Source organism: Alligator sinensis, unplaced genomic scaffold, assembly GCF_000455745.1.
Source record: "Alligator sinensis unplaced genomic scaffold, ASM45574v1 scaffold65_3, whole genome shotgun sequence".
In the NCBI taxonomy this organism is placed as follows: Eukaryota; Metazoa; Chordata; order Crocodylia; family Alligatoridae; genus Alligator; species Alligator sinensis.
Genome location: NW_005842203.1, coordinates 1,936,176 through 1,951,955, shown reverse-complemented (window position 1 = coordinate 1,951,955; position 15,780 = coordinate 1,936,176). Strand labels below are relative to the sequence as shown.

At 40.8% G+C, this 15,780-nt stretch overlaps 1 protein-coding gene across 4 annotated transcripts in view; it reads right to left on the bottom strand.

The window, feature by feature from the left end:
* LOC102378378 (cadherin-like and PC-esterase domain-containing protein 1) overlaps nt 1–15,780 on the bottom strand; it is an 82,017-nt gene that overhangs the window by 52,103 nt on the left and 14,134 nt on the right. For 3 of the 4 annotated variants that reach the window (XM_025207688.1, XM_025207685.1, XM_025207687.1), the window contains exon 2: nt 13,363–13,549. The gene's annotated coding sequence lies outside the window, so the exon portion shown is untranslated. Of the gene's footprint in view, nt 1–13,362; nt 13,770–15,780 lie in introns of those variants that run through there. The other variant, XM_025207686.1, reaches the window with a different exon arrangement.

Genomic DNA, 15,780 nt, shown 5'->3' with positions numbered 1-15,780 from the left:
TTCAGCTTTATGAATAGTACCAAAGTCCTTTTACAAATGCACCCCCCAAAAAGTTTGTTTCAACATATCCCAACTTCTTTTTTTCTGTTCTTTTAATTCAGCTAAAGTTATTTGTCCAATTCTACCCAAACTCTGAAACTCAATTTCCTCCCACCCCCTCCCAAAAATATTTACCCACCCCTGCTCTCTACCTGTCCTTTCTGTAAACTGAAAACAACAGGAACTGAAAGACTTGATACTGGTGCCATTAATAAAATGGGAGTTCATCATTGATTTAAGCAGCCAAGAAATCAGCAATCAACTCAATTTAAGGAATATCGAGGAACCACGTTTATTTGCTTAAAAAAAAAGAGCTGGTTGTTACCACTTTTCATTTTAGTATGTGCTCTCCTCCTTTTTACATGTATTAACTGTACTTTTGGGTGCTCTGTATGCTGAAGGTATGCAATACTCAGAATATAACAGTCCATATGGACTCTATGCTCATATATTAAAATTATCCCAGAAAACTTTAAGTAAAACTTAGGAAATGATCTTTCATTTACAGAGTTCAGCAGCAAAACTCCGACCAATATCGACAGCTCCATACACATGCATAATGAATTTCCTAGTGTTTCCTCCAAAACACTAGCAACACTCTGAGCTATCACAACTGATAGATTAGAAAAGACTTTGGAACTGTACATGCATGAAGGTAACATTCTCACTACCTGTATCATCCTCCATCAAGAAAGGTGACTTAAATATTTGGACCACGCTTTGCTGTTTATATGCTATTTTCTTGATATTAGTGTGGGTTTTCTTCATAGTTTGGACAAGTATAGAGCCTTGTAAGGAGACATAACACTTCATTTAGTTAAGCTTTAGTTAAAAGGTATCAGAATAGATAACATATTCAACTTTCAAAACCCTCTCAGTGCTAGATAATTAGAAGCAGATTGAGCATTTTGTTTTCAATGATGGACTGACTTCCAGAAAAAGCTCTGCCAATACTCCAGTAGTACTGTATTTACCTTAATCCAAACAGAACTTCAAATTTAAGATGAACCCCCAAATAATTAGATTCTAGACATGGAATGTTTATAAATTGTCCATGTCTAGAATCTAATTATTGGGAGGGTCAACATAAATTCATAAACCCTGCAATGAGGAAAGTAGTACCAGGGAAGCAAACAACAGTAGGGGGGGGGCAGGCAGTGGGGAAATCAAGTGGCCTAACTGCTGCACCTTGCCCCACCCCTGCCCCTTCTGCGATGCCTGTGTCCCCTCTTCCCTCCACTGCCTGCTCCCCTACCCTTTGCTCCCCCAGCTGCCTGCCCTCCTGGTGGCCGTGTCTTCCAACACCTTATAAAATTGAATGTTGGTTTGTGGTTCTTTTTTAAAACAAAGGTGCTAAATATCTAAGTGTCACACCCATTTTCATATAGTTATTTAATGTGAAAGCACATAAAATATGAAATGTAAAAATATCAGTCTTCTGTTTCAAAACAACAAAAATCACAAGTTATACCAGACCTACCTCATGATTTGCTCCTAAAAAAAGAAAAAAAGAGACTTTCTTCCTCGGCCATTATACACAAACATCCTGTTCCCTAAAGTCCAAATCAATAGAACTATAGTCTGTCAGACCAAAAGTTATTGTGTTCCTGCCAAACTATCTTTCAATTTTTTTAGATACAGAACAGACAGCATATTCTTTTTATACAAGTTATTTAAAAGTTGTTATTAATTAAATATAAAGTTTCTATAACCATAGTTCTACATATGAAATCCCTGTCATATGGCTATCAGAAACAAAATGAATATCATTACAAAGTGAGCTTGTTTTGTTCAGAGAAACAAGCAGTGATATTGCCATCAAATCTTGTAAAAAGAGAGAGACCATAGTGTGCAGCGAGTTGCTTTTCTGGTGATTTGGTTAAATTGAGTGAAACTATTACCTCTGCTTATTTTGCCTCAGGACAAGGTGTCTGTCAAACAGTAAATATTTAAAAAAATGGAAGTGTGATATTCTGGAGGAAGGGGAGAAATGGGAGGGGAAGGAGGAGGGGGAGTAAATAAACTGAATTTACATGATTCCAAAATGAGGTCCATCCCCCCACCCCATTTAATATGGAAAAGAGTCTCTGACCGCAGGTTGGAGCTGCTGCCTACCCCCCCAACCCCACCCACCCTGCACCCCCTCCTTCTCCCACCTACCCAACCTGCACCCAAGTATCTGTTTTTCCTCTCTTTTTCTAGGAATATAGGTTAAGTACAGACATTCAGGAGGGTTAGAGGAGGTTAGATTGGGTTTTAAATGGTCACATGATGTAACTTAGTTAGCCTGGGTGCAGACCTTACACTCAGACCCAGTCTCAGAATTTCCACACACACAAACCAGTCTAAAATGGCAGAACCCAGTCTAAGATGGACCCGGATCAATGCACACTCAAACTTGATCAACTTAGTTTAAAATGGTGCATGGAATTTCTGTACAGTTCCTGCAAAGCCCAGGGGCTGGGAAAGGCCAGCCATTGGCCCCAATCCCCTGGCTGTACTTTTCATAAATCCCCCCAACCCCCAGGCTGGTACCAGGTTATTTTTAGCCTCCTGGCCCCTCAACCCCCAAAAAGACAAGCCAGCCCCCTCACCCAGCCCCCATCCTGCACGCTGCTCCAGATGTCGCTGGAGTGGTGTTCACCACTTCCAGAGCCAAGCAAGTAAATCCCAGTGCAGTGGAGGAGCAGGAGGGGTTGTAGTCAGGTTGGCAGCAGGGTGTTGGCAGCTAAAAATAGGCCCTGGTCCCTCTCAACACCCCCACAGACCCCGCAAGTCCCCCTGATCCCACCAAACCCTCCCAGACCATAGAAACCCTCCACAGATCACACCTGCCCAACCATCACCCCAGCAGACCCCCCAATCCATCCCCAGCATGTTTACCACCCCCATCCCAACTTACCTTGGGTCAGGTAGCCATTTTGAACCTGATCTACCCTCCTCCCAGTGCCCCTGAAGTCTGTACTTAGCCATAATTGATACAATACTTTTCCATAAAAATCTCCTACATTTTTTTAAATATTCCTCTAGTTTCTGAAATATCCTTTTTGTCCTCCTCAAATGAAATGATATTAGTAGTCTAGTAGCTACTACCAGGTAGACATAATTCCTTATTTTTTTGAGTGACCAATTCCATTACAAAACCCCATGGATCACCAAACAATCAGATGGTAATGAATAACCACCAGTTTTCAGTAGTCTGTTACAAATTGCACCCCAATGTTGTTCAGTGACTGGACATGTTCTTCATATGTGCATAAAATCTTATTTTACTGGATGACACCAGTATCAAGGGAAAAATCCATCATTAATATAATGCATACACACACATATATATATAAAATACACATTACTTATTTGAAAGAGCATTAAGTCCATATCTTTTTGCTGGGCTGAGATCTGAGCTATGGTTTGAGTTATGTTCTGAATGAGACTAAAATTTAAAATAATATTGAGCAAGACATATTTTACTTCTTTCACAAGCTATTGCTACATTTATTGAACTAATTCTCACTCTTCTTTAAAAGGACTTGCAAATAAACAGTTCATTGTAAATTACATGTATGCAAACCTATGGGCCAAAAACTCATCCTTAATATAATTCAATTAATTGCAGTGAAGTTACATATTGCATATTCATTTGGTTCATGTGTTTACTTGCATTCCACAATTTTATTTCCTGAACAATGCTTCTTTTCATATTCTCTTAGTATATAATTTGTTATAGCAAACTATTCATTTTGGCTCACAGGAAATTGAAACAGTTAAAATATCTTCATTATTGCAAAGCATAATTCAGCACACAAAATATCATTAACTGCCTTGGAGATGCAATCATGTGTCATCGCTTTGGATATCCATTTTCATGAAAAATATATTTTGAAACTTTGGGACCATGTTTGTTTTCAACTTGGTAAAGTACAGTGTCCTCATACCATTGGAATCCTTCTATTACTATTATTGAATAATAGATACTTTCCCTTTTTGGGAAACAAATTGCTGATTTTAAAAAATATACATTTTACAGGTTTTTCTAGTACTTTTAACAATAGTACAAAAAATGTTTTCAGTGCCCTTAGGTTAAAGAAACAAGAACATGTTCTACAAATAGTAAGAAAAGAATATAAATATTGTTTTAAAGAAAATGCCTAGTACATTCACATACACTACAACATTTATATGAGTATTTAGGAATTAATCTGTCTCCTAACCAGGTGTGGGAGGTGGAAATCAATCAGTAGCAACCCGGTGAATCCAGAGGGGTGCAGCAGCATGGTCACATCCCCCACTTTGGCTGTGCACCACATGTGCTGTGCTCACAGGCATGTCAGAAGAGCTTGTGCTGGGGGTACTACATATGGCATGAGCTGTGTGAGCTCACTGGCTGTTAAATCAGGGTGGGGTCTGCCCAGAGTCCCTGCTTGTATGCAGCTCCAGAGCTCACACTGCCGCTCTTTGTTCCTCCCCCAAATTCACCAGCAAGAGAAAAGAGGCAAGGGGCAGTCAGCAGTGATTCTCAGCACCAGCTTTCATGGCAGCTCTGGAATTAAGGGGTTGTGTGCTACCACTACTCATCCCTTCTCTTCCTTTCCCCTGCTGCTGAAAGGGTATAAATCAGGAGAAGGGAGGTGATGAGCAAAGAGCAGCAGTGCTCACCCCCTGGGTTCTGGAGCTGCTTGCAAGTAGGGACTCTGCTCAGCTTGCGAGTCCCTTGCAGGAGTTCTGATGACCAGGGATCCTAGTTTTCTCTGATTAAAAAAAAATAAATCCCAAATTTTCAAATTTAAAAAAATTGTTTTTTGTTTGAAGTCAGTCTGCCCATGGTGGAAATACTCAAATTGACTTCAGTGATAGGCTTCCATTTACTATTAGTTAGCAAAAATAAATGCTAAAACCATACTCAGAGTGAGCAAAAGTGCTATTTTTACATAAGTTTCTAGTTTATATATTTTCCTCAAAGCATAATAAGGACATGGAATAAATTTATTAAATCCATCAAGTATGCCAGTAACTTAGTAACTCTGAGGTTCATTGAGCCTTTGTTTGTAAAAGGTTTTTTTGTTGAAAAGACAAGCAAAAAGGATGCTTTTGAATGTATGCTTTTACTTGTCAAAACTTCACACAGAATGAGACATATGTTTTCTATTAAGAAACTAGCCCATTTTGTACAGTATTGGCTGGACTTTTGTGCTATCAATTAACCAAATATACAACAGCTTCAGAAAGAGGAGGTGGTTGTGGATGAGGCCTTCTTTAAACAATAAACGGAAGCTTCCAAATTGTAGAATCTGGTTCTTAAGGGTGAATTAATTATTGGGAAGTAGTCCAGCAGATCTGTGGTGTGGGTTGGGGATAACTTTTTGAAACAGAAGATAAACAAGCCAACTGGGGGAAGCTCTGTTGACTGGCTGCTCACAAACAGGGTGGAATCAACTGAGAATGTGAAAATGGAAGTCAGCTAGGAGGACAGTAACCATGAAACAACAGAGTTCAAATCCTAAAGGGATGACAAAATGAGAACAGCAGAATAAAGAAACTGGACTGGATGAAAGTACTATAATGTGGATACATAACTGGTTGGATCATTGTGCTCAATGAGCAGCTATCAATGGTTCAATGACTAGTCAGGTTCAGGTAGCAAGTGCAATTCCCCAGGGATCTGTCCTGGATCTAATGTTGTTCACCATCTTCATTTGGATGATGGAATCAAACGCATGCTGAGCAAATTTGCTGATGACACCAAGTTGAGTGGAATTGCAGACATTCTGTAGGGTAGGGCTAGGTCCAAAATGACATGGACAGACTGGAGAAACTGTCCTCATCACTCAGATTCAGCAAGGACAAGTGTAAAGTCCTGCATTTGGGAGAGAATAACTGCATGCACAAATACAGACTGGGGAATGACTGGCTAGGCTGCAGTACTGAAGAAAAGGGCCTGGAGATTATAGGGGACCACAAACCAACTATAAACCAACTGTGTACTCTTGTTGCAAAAAAGCCAACAGCATACACTTTCCTTGCAAATCCAGGAAAGTGATTCTTCCATTCTATTCATCACTGATGAGGCCTGACCTGGAGAACTATGTCCAGTTTTGGGCTCTACACTTCCAGAAGAATGTGGGAAGATTGGAAAGCATGCAGCACAGAACAGTAAAAATGATTAGTGGTTTAAGAAGCCAGACTTATTAAGAAAGGCTGAAAGAACTCAGGTTATTAGAGAGAAGACTGAAGGGGATTTGATAACAGTCTTCAGATACTTGAAGTTTGGCTAGAGAGAGGATAAAATTGGGTTTAGGATTAGGAACAACAGCCTCCAGTTACAGCAGGGACAGTTTAGTTGCAGATTAGGAAGACTTTCCTGATTAGGAGGGTGGTCAAGCACCGGAACAGCTACCTAGAAAAATTGTGGAATCTCCGTCCCTGGAAATTTTCATGGGCAGGTTAGACAGACATTTGCCTGGGATAGTTTAGTCAAGGAGCAAGGGCCATAGGCAGGGGGCAGGACTAAATGACCTTGTGAGATCTTTTCCAGAACTATTTTCTTATTATCCTATGAAAAGCCTCTGCATCAGTTAAATTTAGAAGATTTTCATTAATTTAGATTATGACAACACAGTAAGTTTCTGGCCAGCTTCAGAGTCATCATTTTACACAATATTTATTAAATGACTGATTTATTTATGACAAAAGAGGTCTTGTGCTTTTATTGGCACACTAGGTCTCTAGTCATGTTTATCTAACCTTAACACGACAGGGTTGTTTACACTTTTAGAACTGATTTCAATTTACTTTCATTTTCTCAGAGACTTTCCTATTTATAAAAGCTGAGCTTCTAGTGACCTCTCTATTCCTGACATTGCCGTTACCCTCCACTATGAAAGAAAGAACAAAAACTCAGTGTCTCATTTCTGCTCCAAAGAAACTAAACTGCTTCCTTAAGTGGGATGGTCTTTGTAATTGAAAATGTCAACCAGATGTTTACAGAACACACCAGCAGTTTTCTCCCAAACCTTTGGTCTTTATAATTGTTTGCTAAAGTTAGTCTGATTTCATAAAAATTGGCTGGTGGCTGGAAGCTCCTGAAGCAGACTGCTGCTGTTCCTGACATTGCTATGGACAATTAAAAATATAAATGAGGAGTAAGGTTTCAATTAATTGTGCTCTCTGAATCAAGAGCAGGGTCTGAATTATGGGGCACCGGGGGGGGGGGGGGGGGGGGGCTGAGCCCCCCCAGAAGAGATGAGGACCCCCCCATAAGATTTGAAAATCATAACCTGGAGGGTCTCCGATTTTATTAGGGCATTGTGATGGGAAGCCCAGGTTTTTCTTGCAGACTTCCATCCCCCAAGAGTCAAAGTGTAATTTGAACCCTGATTAAGAGGTACCTCTAATCTTCTTAATCTGATTAAATTATGTTTTGCATTTTACTGGATACATTTTCATGCTGAAATTGTACCTCTCAGAATCTAGACAAATCTTTTTGTAGTGCCAGCACTACAAAAAAAAGATACAAGGGCTACATATAGTGGTTTCCAACCAGAGCTTTCTTAAAATGGAAAGAAATAAAAGGGAGATCAACAATAATATTGGTAAGAAAATGTTAGAAAAGAAATATTTTCTCATCTGACAGTTTGTGGCACATGCACATTTTAAAAGATATATACAACATATACTCTTCATTGAAATATCTCAAATGAATAAATAAAACATGAAACATATTGATTTTGGCGACAATTAATATTAAGAGTTACTGAATCAAGAGGTAAATATCAACCAAAGTGAGGTTGAGATCAATACTTAACTTATGGGACAATAATTCATCAAAAACAAGTCAATATATCTATTGTAACAATCATTTTCACAGCTGGGCTAGAATTTAATTTAATATGGATGTCACTCAAACAAACATAAGCCACAATCCAGAGTACACACTTTGCATTGGTATTCCAAATACAGGAAATGATGCTGTAAAGTCAATACCATAGAATGGTACCCAATTCTTTTTTAAGGGCTTCCACTGTAATTACATTAATTTCCTTTACGTTAGTAAAAACTAATATTCTAATTGTACCGAACTCTGCCGAATTCAGAAGGGGTGCATTTATCTGCATGAACAAACTGATAAATAGATATGCAATATTTCTATCAACCCAATGACAAGATGTAATATGGAAATGTTACATTTGATTGCTGAGAGTAAATGATGAACCAGACTTGTAAAGGGCCCTAAAGCCAGTGTCCTTTTCTGAGCCTGAGGCTGTCTGAGATTTGTGGACCTGAAGATGTCTTATCACCTGTCTGGAGACTGTAACAGGGAACCCTTACCCCTGTTATTAGGAAGATCTGAGAGAGTAGGAAAGCTGGAGGGGCCAGGAAAGGCAACAAAGAGTGGCCTGAGACAAGGACTAAACAGGACAGGCTGCTAATGAGGCAATTAGCTGCACCTGATCCGTGGGTGCAGATTGAATCATGTGGCCAGAAGGAGACTAGGTTTGGGGCTATAAATGCAGTCTCTGACCATGCAAGGGGCAGCCTCTGCATGCAGCAGGGATAGTAACTCCTGGGAGACAGAAGCAGCTGGAGATGGACAGGCAGCCACCCAGGGGAGCTGGGGTGAAATGATTCTGATGGAGGTAGGGTCTTTGGGCAACATTTAGGGAGGGAGACTATTTGTTTTTCTGAAGCAGCTGGTTTGTGTTTTTGCCCTGTTTGAACTTGAGACAGGAGGACTAAGTTGTGACTACAGGGTAGAGGAGATCATGAGCAGAGGTGCCTGGGTGGCACTCCCCTGATATAGATGCAAGAAGCTAGCCCCAAGTCATAAGGGCTGAGACTGGAGATGAAAAAAAACCGAGGAGGGGCAGCCACCAAGATGGGGTGAATACCTGGGAGCTGAGGTCTTAAACAGTGGACTAAGGCTGAGGGTGCAGACAGAAAGGGCACTAAGGCTGCCATAGCTGAAGCCCTGAGAGGTGCTCAGAAGTCTCTGGGGGCACTCCCTTGAGGGAGAGCACAGGCCCCAAGTGGCAAGAAAACAGGCCCTAGGCAGGCAAGAAAACCAGTGAGGGTAGTCCTGGTGCAAGGGACTGTCTCCACCAAAAACAAGCAAAATACAACCAAAGTTGTGGCAGGTGAGAGACTTTCCTCACCAAAGTTGTGGCGAGGTGGAGTGAGAAAAGAGCTGGGAGACAGATCGGACCACAGGGGGCAGGCAGGTGCCAGGGTGGCAGTCCCCCTCCCAACCTTTCCCCCAAAGGTAACACAGAGACACACAACTAAGAAAGCAAGGAAGTAGTTATATAAAGGGGCTGCCATCAAGCTGGTTGCGCAGGGCTACTGTTCTGAGGACAGACAATCTGACTTGGGGGACAAATTTATGCAGTTTTTAGTTTTATGGGGTAAGATTGAAGAAGAGGGTATGGAAATGGAATTAATAATGGGGTTATTAGGCAGCAGAAGACTGGGAACAAATTAAATTTTGGACTGTGAAAAATAATTTAGTCACATGAACTACTAAGTATTGCAGACTATTTTTGAAAGAGGCCCTTGTTAAACTTTTGGCAGCACTTTACTGAGGGTGAGGCCCCATACGCCCTGTTAATCTTTACTGGGGCCCCAAACATGTGAGATTTCCCCATATGGAATGTGAGAGAAGGAAAGGTTGAGCATGCTGTAAGAGTCCTACTTCTGTATGCTCTTCTTCAGAGCCTGATATAGCCCCTAAAGTGTAATGATCTCCCAGTTCATCCAGTAACACCTACTGAGCAGCATTCCACTAAGCTGGGGCAGCAAAGGCCTGCAACACAGTGCAGAAAGGGCTGCGACACAAAAAGCTAGATCCAAACAGATTACCAGCTACTTAACTGAAAGACAAGTTGGGCGGGGTTGGGGGAGGGGGACCGGGACGAGAAGGCAAAGCTACACAAGTGTCTACACTTGGCAACCACATTGAACCAGATCTTGGACATCCCATCCATTATTAACTCCTGCCTCTTCCTCAGGAGTCACAGAAGGTCTTGACACATGGGGCAAGACCAGCATGCATAGCGTTAATGTAGTGAATGTAGCCCCTCTGTGTGTGTCATGGCTTAAGGTCTACCCAACTCAAGGCAGCAGCCGGATGATTTCATGGGTAGATCATGGGGCCAGCCACCATTTTCACAGGCTTATCATGGTGCCCACCCACCCCAAACAAGAGTCCCAGTGACCCCGCCCCTCACTGCTGATTGGCAGAGAGGGATGTCTGTTGTGTGGCCCCACCCCTTGTCACTGATTGGTGGAGCGAGGCAGGGCCATATGACTGGAAGCCCTCTCAGTCAATTCATGGCGAGGGGCAAGGGCAGCAGCTATCTGCCTGTGTGCCTTCGTGATAGCAGCTCCACTTGTGATGGGCTGTACAGCTAGGAGGACTACTAGTTCCCACTAGGAAGTCAGCATTTTTTTTAGTAAGTTTCTTTCCCCACCCTCCATGGCTTTTGCAGAGACTGCCCAATTTCATGATTTCTGCAAAATCCACGAAATTGCAATTTGAGTAGGTCCTTAGTCACGGCTCATTCTGGGCCATAGCAAAGAACAGGCTCAAAGCCGTTCAAAGGCAGGAATAAGACAGCAGATCCTTCATTACACAGGCCTACTGGCCATTCCCTTTTCATCAGGATTAAGTTACCAAAAGAATAAAAGCTAAAACAGAGCAATCTGACACGGAATTCTTGCCCATCAACCCTCCCAGTTAAAAATCAATGAAGCTTAAAAAAATGTTTCTTCAGAAAACAGATTTGTTTTTTGTCTAACATTATTTTTCAGTTTGCAGGCTTCCAATGAGAAAAATCTGTTTTCACTCAACTATTTTCTAATTGTCCAAGCTGGTAACGTTTTGGTTTTTCCAAAGTTTTCCATTAAAATAACACACTTTCCTATTAGTTTTATATAGTAGCCAAGGGAGCTGGAGCAGTGGCTGCAGTCAGGGTAGAAAACATTTTCACTGGCGTTCCAGTATATCAGGCTGCTTGGAAGCTTGATTTGTCCCCAAATTAATTGTCAGCCAGCATAAAAATTCTGGAATGTTTTGTAGTGAACTTTTTCCCATATATGACTTCAGCTAAGCTCATTGGCTCACTGCCAGTCTAAACAAAAATCCTTATGAAATTAGTCTGAACTTTGAAAGATACAGAAATAAGAGTCTTCCAAAACTGAATCTGCACAAAACATAGAAGAAACAGATAGAGCCACTAAATTATGACAAACATGGAGGAGTTATTCTTTTTATAGATTTTCCACTACACTTGTGATCTATATTTCTTAGTCTATTATCTATATCTTTTTAATGGTTCCTTCAAGAAGTGTATTTTTATAAATTATAGCAGTCTTATTAGGAAAACATTATGACATAACATACTTTAAAATACCCTTCTCCAAAAAACATTGCATCAAGTACCATGCCATCCAAAACACTAGAAAACTTCACTTACCTACACGAGAAAAATAACTCGAGGCATAACTTTGTCATTTATAAGAAAAGATCATCAGCTTGGTATGCAGACATGTTCTTCTATTTATCCCTCTGCTCCTCCCCCTCACCCTTTTTTCTTTTCTTAATATATTCTTAAAGATAGGTATTTCTACTACACTTGGTTAAGTGCATTTTATGATGCCACATGATGAAATTATCAGGGTCTTATTCCATATAAGTGTTATGTAAAGAATAAAGCAAAAATGCAACTAACACACTGACAATTGCAGGTACAGCTAGATGCTGATGGAAAAAGATGGAAAACTCTTTTGCTAACCTTTATTTATTACTGGGAAAAAACAGTATTGGATTTACTGGCACAGCTTGTAAAAATAAATATACACAGTAAATCTGGGATGTGAAGTTACACCGACTGCTGGTTAAAAACCTCTGCTATAGAAATCTGATCTGAATTAGTCACCACAGCAGCAAAATTTGGCTCAGTGAATCTTAAGCGAACTTGGGATGCCTGCTCCCTCAAATCAGTGGAGATAAGGGTCTCATGGTTCCCGGAAAATGAGGTATTGGCTAGTCTCCAAGCCTCCTTGCAGGCTTATCAGTATGGCAGTAACAGAGGCTGCAAAAGTATTGTCTTGTTACTCTCAGGTATTGTGCATGTGTGATATGGAGGGAATGGCAAGTTTTTAAACTGAGAAACCAAACTAAAAATAACAATGAAAAATGGGCATCGGTCCATATTCTGTTATATGAGATAACTTGGCAGGAACATGTGTTCATGCTTTATTTCCAGGAAGTCTCTTTTTAAGCATTAAACTTAATATTAGAATTGTTTAAGTTCGTCCTGCTGTCTTGAGCCAGGGATTGGACTAGATGATGTCCTAATGCCCCTTTCAGCCCCATTGTCCTTTGATTCTATGAAGTTTCTTATGTGGCGCTGAACCCTGAGCAGCACCAAATATACAGAATAGTTATCTGTGTGTGAAAATCAGCTATTGATTTTGATTAAACAACATAGCAAAACTAAGGTATCTGATGACAGAAGTTACGCTCGGGTATGAATGACATGAATATAATTTTTCTTTAAGAAGAAACAAAATACCATTTTCTTCCACAGAGCGCAGAATTCAACCAAACTTCCTATCCATTTCTTCCGTTATTTATATAGACTTTCTGTAAAGTATTAAAATCACATTGGTCCTTTTCTGCAACATGCTTCATAGCCTGAGGTCAACATGTCTAAAGATCATCTAGGCTACAGCCTGCAACCCTACTCTCCAAGCACAATGCAACTTTCTATCATGAGGGTACAATTCATCCATGAAAGAGTTTCCTCAGACAACCAGCCTGAAACTGTAGAATGAAGTCTCATAGGAAATAAACAGTATCACAAACCTCACCACCTTCTGCTGCAAGTACCAGATGCCTTCTTAAACTCACATCTGTTTAAAAAAACCCAAAAAACAAAGCGCTACCAAAACAAAAAAGACAGCCTGCACACATAATTCTCCACCATGGGGAGAGAATGAGAGAAGGAAGCATATTAGTCATGCCACTTAATGTCTATTAAGAGACATTAAGAGAAGCCTTTTCTGTGGTAATAGGGGTAGTATAAAAAAAACCTGTCAGAAAAGAAATGATTTGATCTCCAGAACTAGAATGAATAACTGTTTGGTTAAAACAACAAGCAACTGATGGAAGAATTGTTCCCAAGTTGAAAGTTGGACGACTGGGCAGATCCAGACTGTGGCTTTAAATCTTGAAATCTTAGTCGCATCAGTCTGTAAACCAGTTTCAGCGATGAATGGATTCTGGATTACTGATAAAAATTCAGTAATAATTTATTTATTTCTTACCTAAATAGTGATGCTCATGTCCGAGGCCTACGTTGAGTCTCCTGTTTTCATGAACTATAACTGCATATCCATGCTGTGCCAGGATGCGCTGGTATAGCTGAAGTTCTCTCTTACTGTGGGAACGTGGAACACACAGAACTGCTCTTTTTGTATGGCTTCCAAAGGACTTAAAAATGGAGTCTTCAACCTAACAAAATGAAAAGACAACACCCTTAAGACAAGAAACCCTTCACTATTATAAGATATTGCTGTCACTTTTCATAAAATATGCTATTATCTTACTGGGAAGTATGGGGGATAGGTCTACATGCAGCCTATAAATTCTGTCTGATACTGGGCCTCAGCGTTTGTGTCATACTCCAAATTATCCCTGCTGTTGGCCTTTACCTCCATGATGGACTGATATTCCACAGGTAATGGCACAGTGGTAACAATGGAAATTCATTAAACTGTGATGGTCCTGCATGATCAGAGCTGCCCACACTCCCAAAAAGTCATCCTGCCCCGTGAGCTGGTACCTGCAAAACAGATTACCTGAAAGGGGACACTGATTCCTGAAGAAGGTTTGGACACGGGGACCGGAGGTTATGAGAGAGAGGATTTCTCACTGACTGATCTACTGAGTAAAGACTAGAAATAGATTGTAGGAGCGAAAACAAAATCCACATGCATGAGGAAAATGGCAAAGGAGGGCTTCTGGACTCCTTAAAAGATTCAGATTAGAGTCCAAAGAACACTCCACAGTGGTGAGAAAATGCAGATAAAAGTTTTATTGCTTAGTTGGGCTCTTGCTGTCTAAACCGAACTTGGTTTATCTTTTTTTTTTTTTTAATTTTTTATATTTGTCTTTATATACTTCAGTTTTCACTTGTCCTTAAAGAGGAAGTGCAAAATTAAGCACATGCTTTCCCAGAGAATAGATGTCCTTAAACCAGTGGTTCTCAACCTTCTTATACCCAAGGCACCCCTCAGAAAATGCCAGCATCAGTCTCGGGGTGAAGGAGCTGGACCGTGGGGCCTCAGTTCTCAGAACAGGGGGAGGAAGAGAGGGGAGGGGGCACAGGGCAAGGAAAGGAACTGACCGCCTGCCTAGAAACTCAAATACAGCACCTGAACTCTACTCATTTTCAAGAAACATATAACAAACAGAACCCAAAAGCTGAATGATTTTCCAGCAGCAAGAGACTTATGAGGACCACAATTCTGAGAAATGGGGATGTTGAAGAATACAAAGAGTAAAACTTGATTTTTTTTGGTCTTGCATATTTGTCAGCCCCAGAATCCACAGAATACACAGACCACCAGGCCAGAGAAGCAGAACCAAATACAAGATTAAGCAAATTTTCTCCTGCTGCTCTTTTAACTACCAACATCTGAGGATATATGACTAGCTTAAGCTCCCTGCAGTAAAAGGGTTCTCTACTAATCAGCTGCTGTGGGAAGACGTGGAGGAAAGATGAGAGGTGGCTGAGACTTCTGGCCCAGTAATTCAGGCACAAGATCTCTCAAAATATAGAAGTCTCTCAAAGGCTAGATTTTTTAGCTTCTCAGGTAAGGTCCACGTCCATGTTTGTGCTTTGAACAAGACCAAGCACAGAACCAACGCTTAATTTAAAATAAACAAAAAAACCCTTTTATGTTATAATTTATAGTATGTGGAAAGTGAAGTCAATGGGTCAGAGGGAACATGACCAGTAATGGCCCATATGTATTACCCAGTACAATTGATATCAAGTCTGAGAGGCAACATGGAGAGCCAAACAGGTAGGCAGGTGGTGTAGAGAGCAGGATTAAGCAACTGAAAAGATAAGCAGGGAGTCCACACAAACGTGGCAGGAGGGGGAAGATTCTAGCTGTAGGTAAGTAGTGGCAGCAATCCTATTCTGCCTTTTTACATAGCCATGCTCATGTACACCATGAACTCAGAAACATGGATGGGCAGCAAAGCAGGGTGATACCTTTCTGTGACTCCCTAGAGGTATTCCCTTCCATACAGAGGTTGATGTCAGCAGCCTTTAGGGGTAGCCATCCTCCTCCACTAAACCCAAACAGTCTACATACAGAATCTGTGCTTGATGGGAAGAGAGCAATCTCCCCCCACCTCCAAAAACTGGACAACTTCTGAATTTGGTATTTATTTTCTGAATAGGCTAATTCTCTGATTACTAATCTTGGGAAAGAATGAATTTCATAATCTAGAATCAACTCCTGTGGAAGCTGTCTCCCACACTCCTGATTTGAACTTTCTTGGCTGCAAGTTTCATTCCTCTAACTGACCACGGGTGCCACAGGGCACTACAAAAGTAATCAGATGCTAATAGTTTTCTAGTAACAAGCCGTTTTTACACAGCACCTTATTTGGGAAAGGGAAAATATACACATGCTGTGAACTGCATAGGGCAAAAAAAATTAAATTTG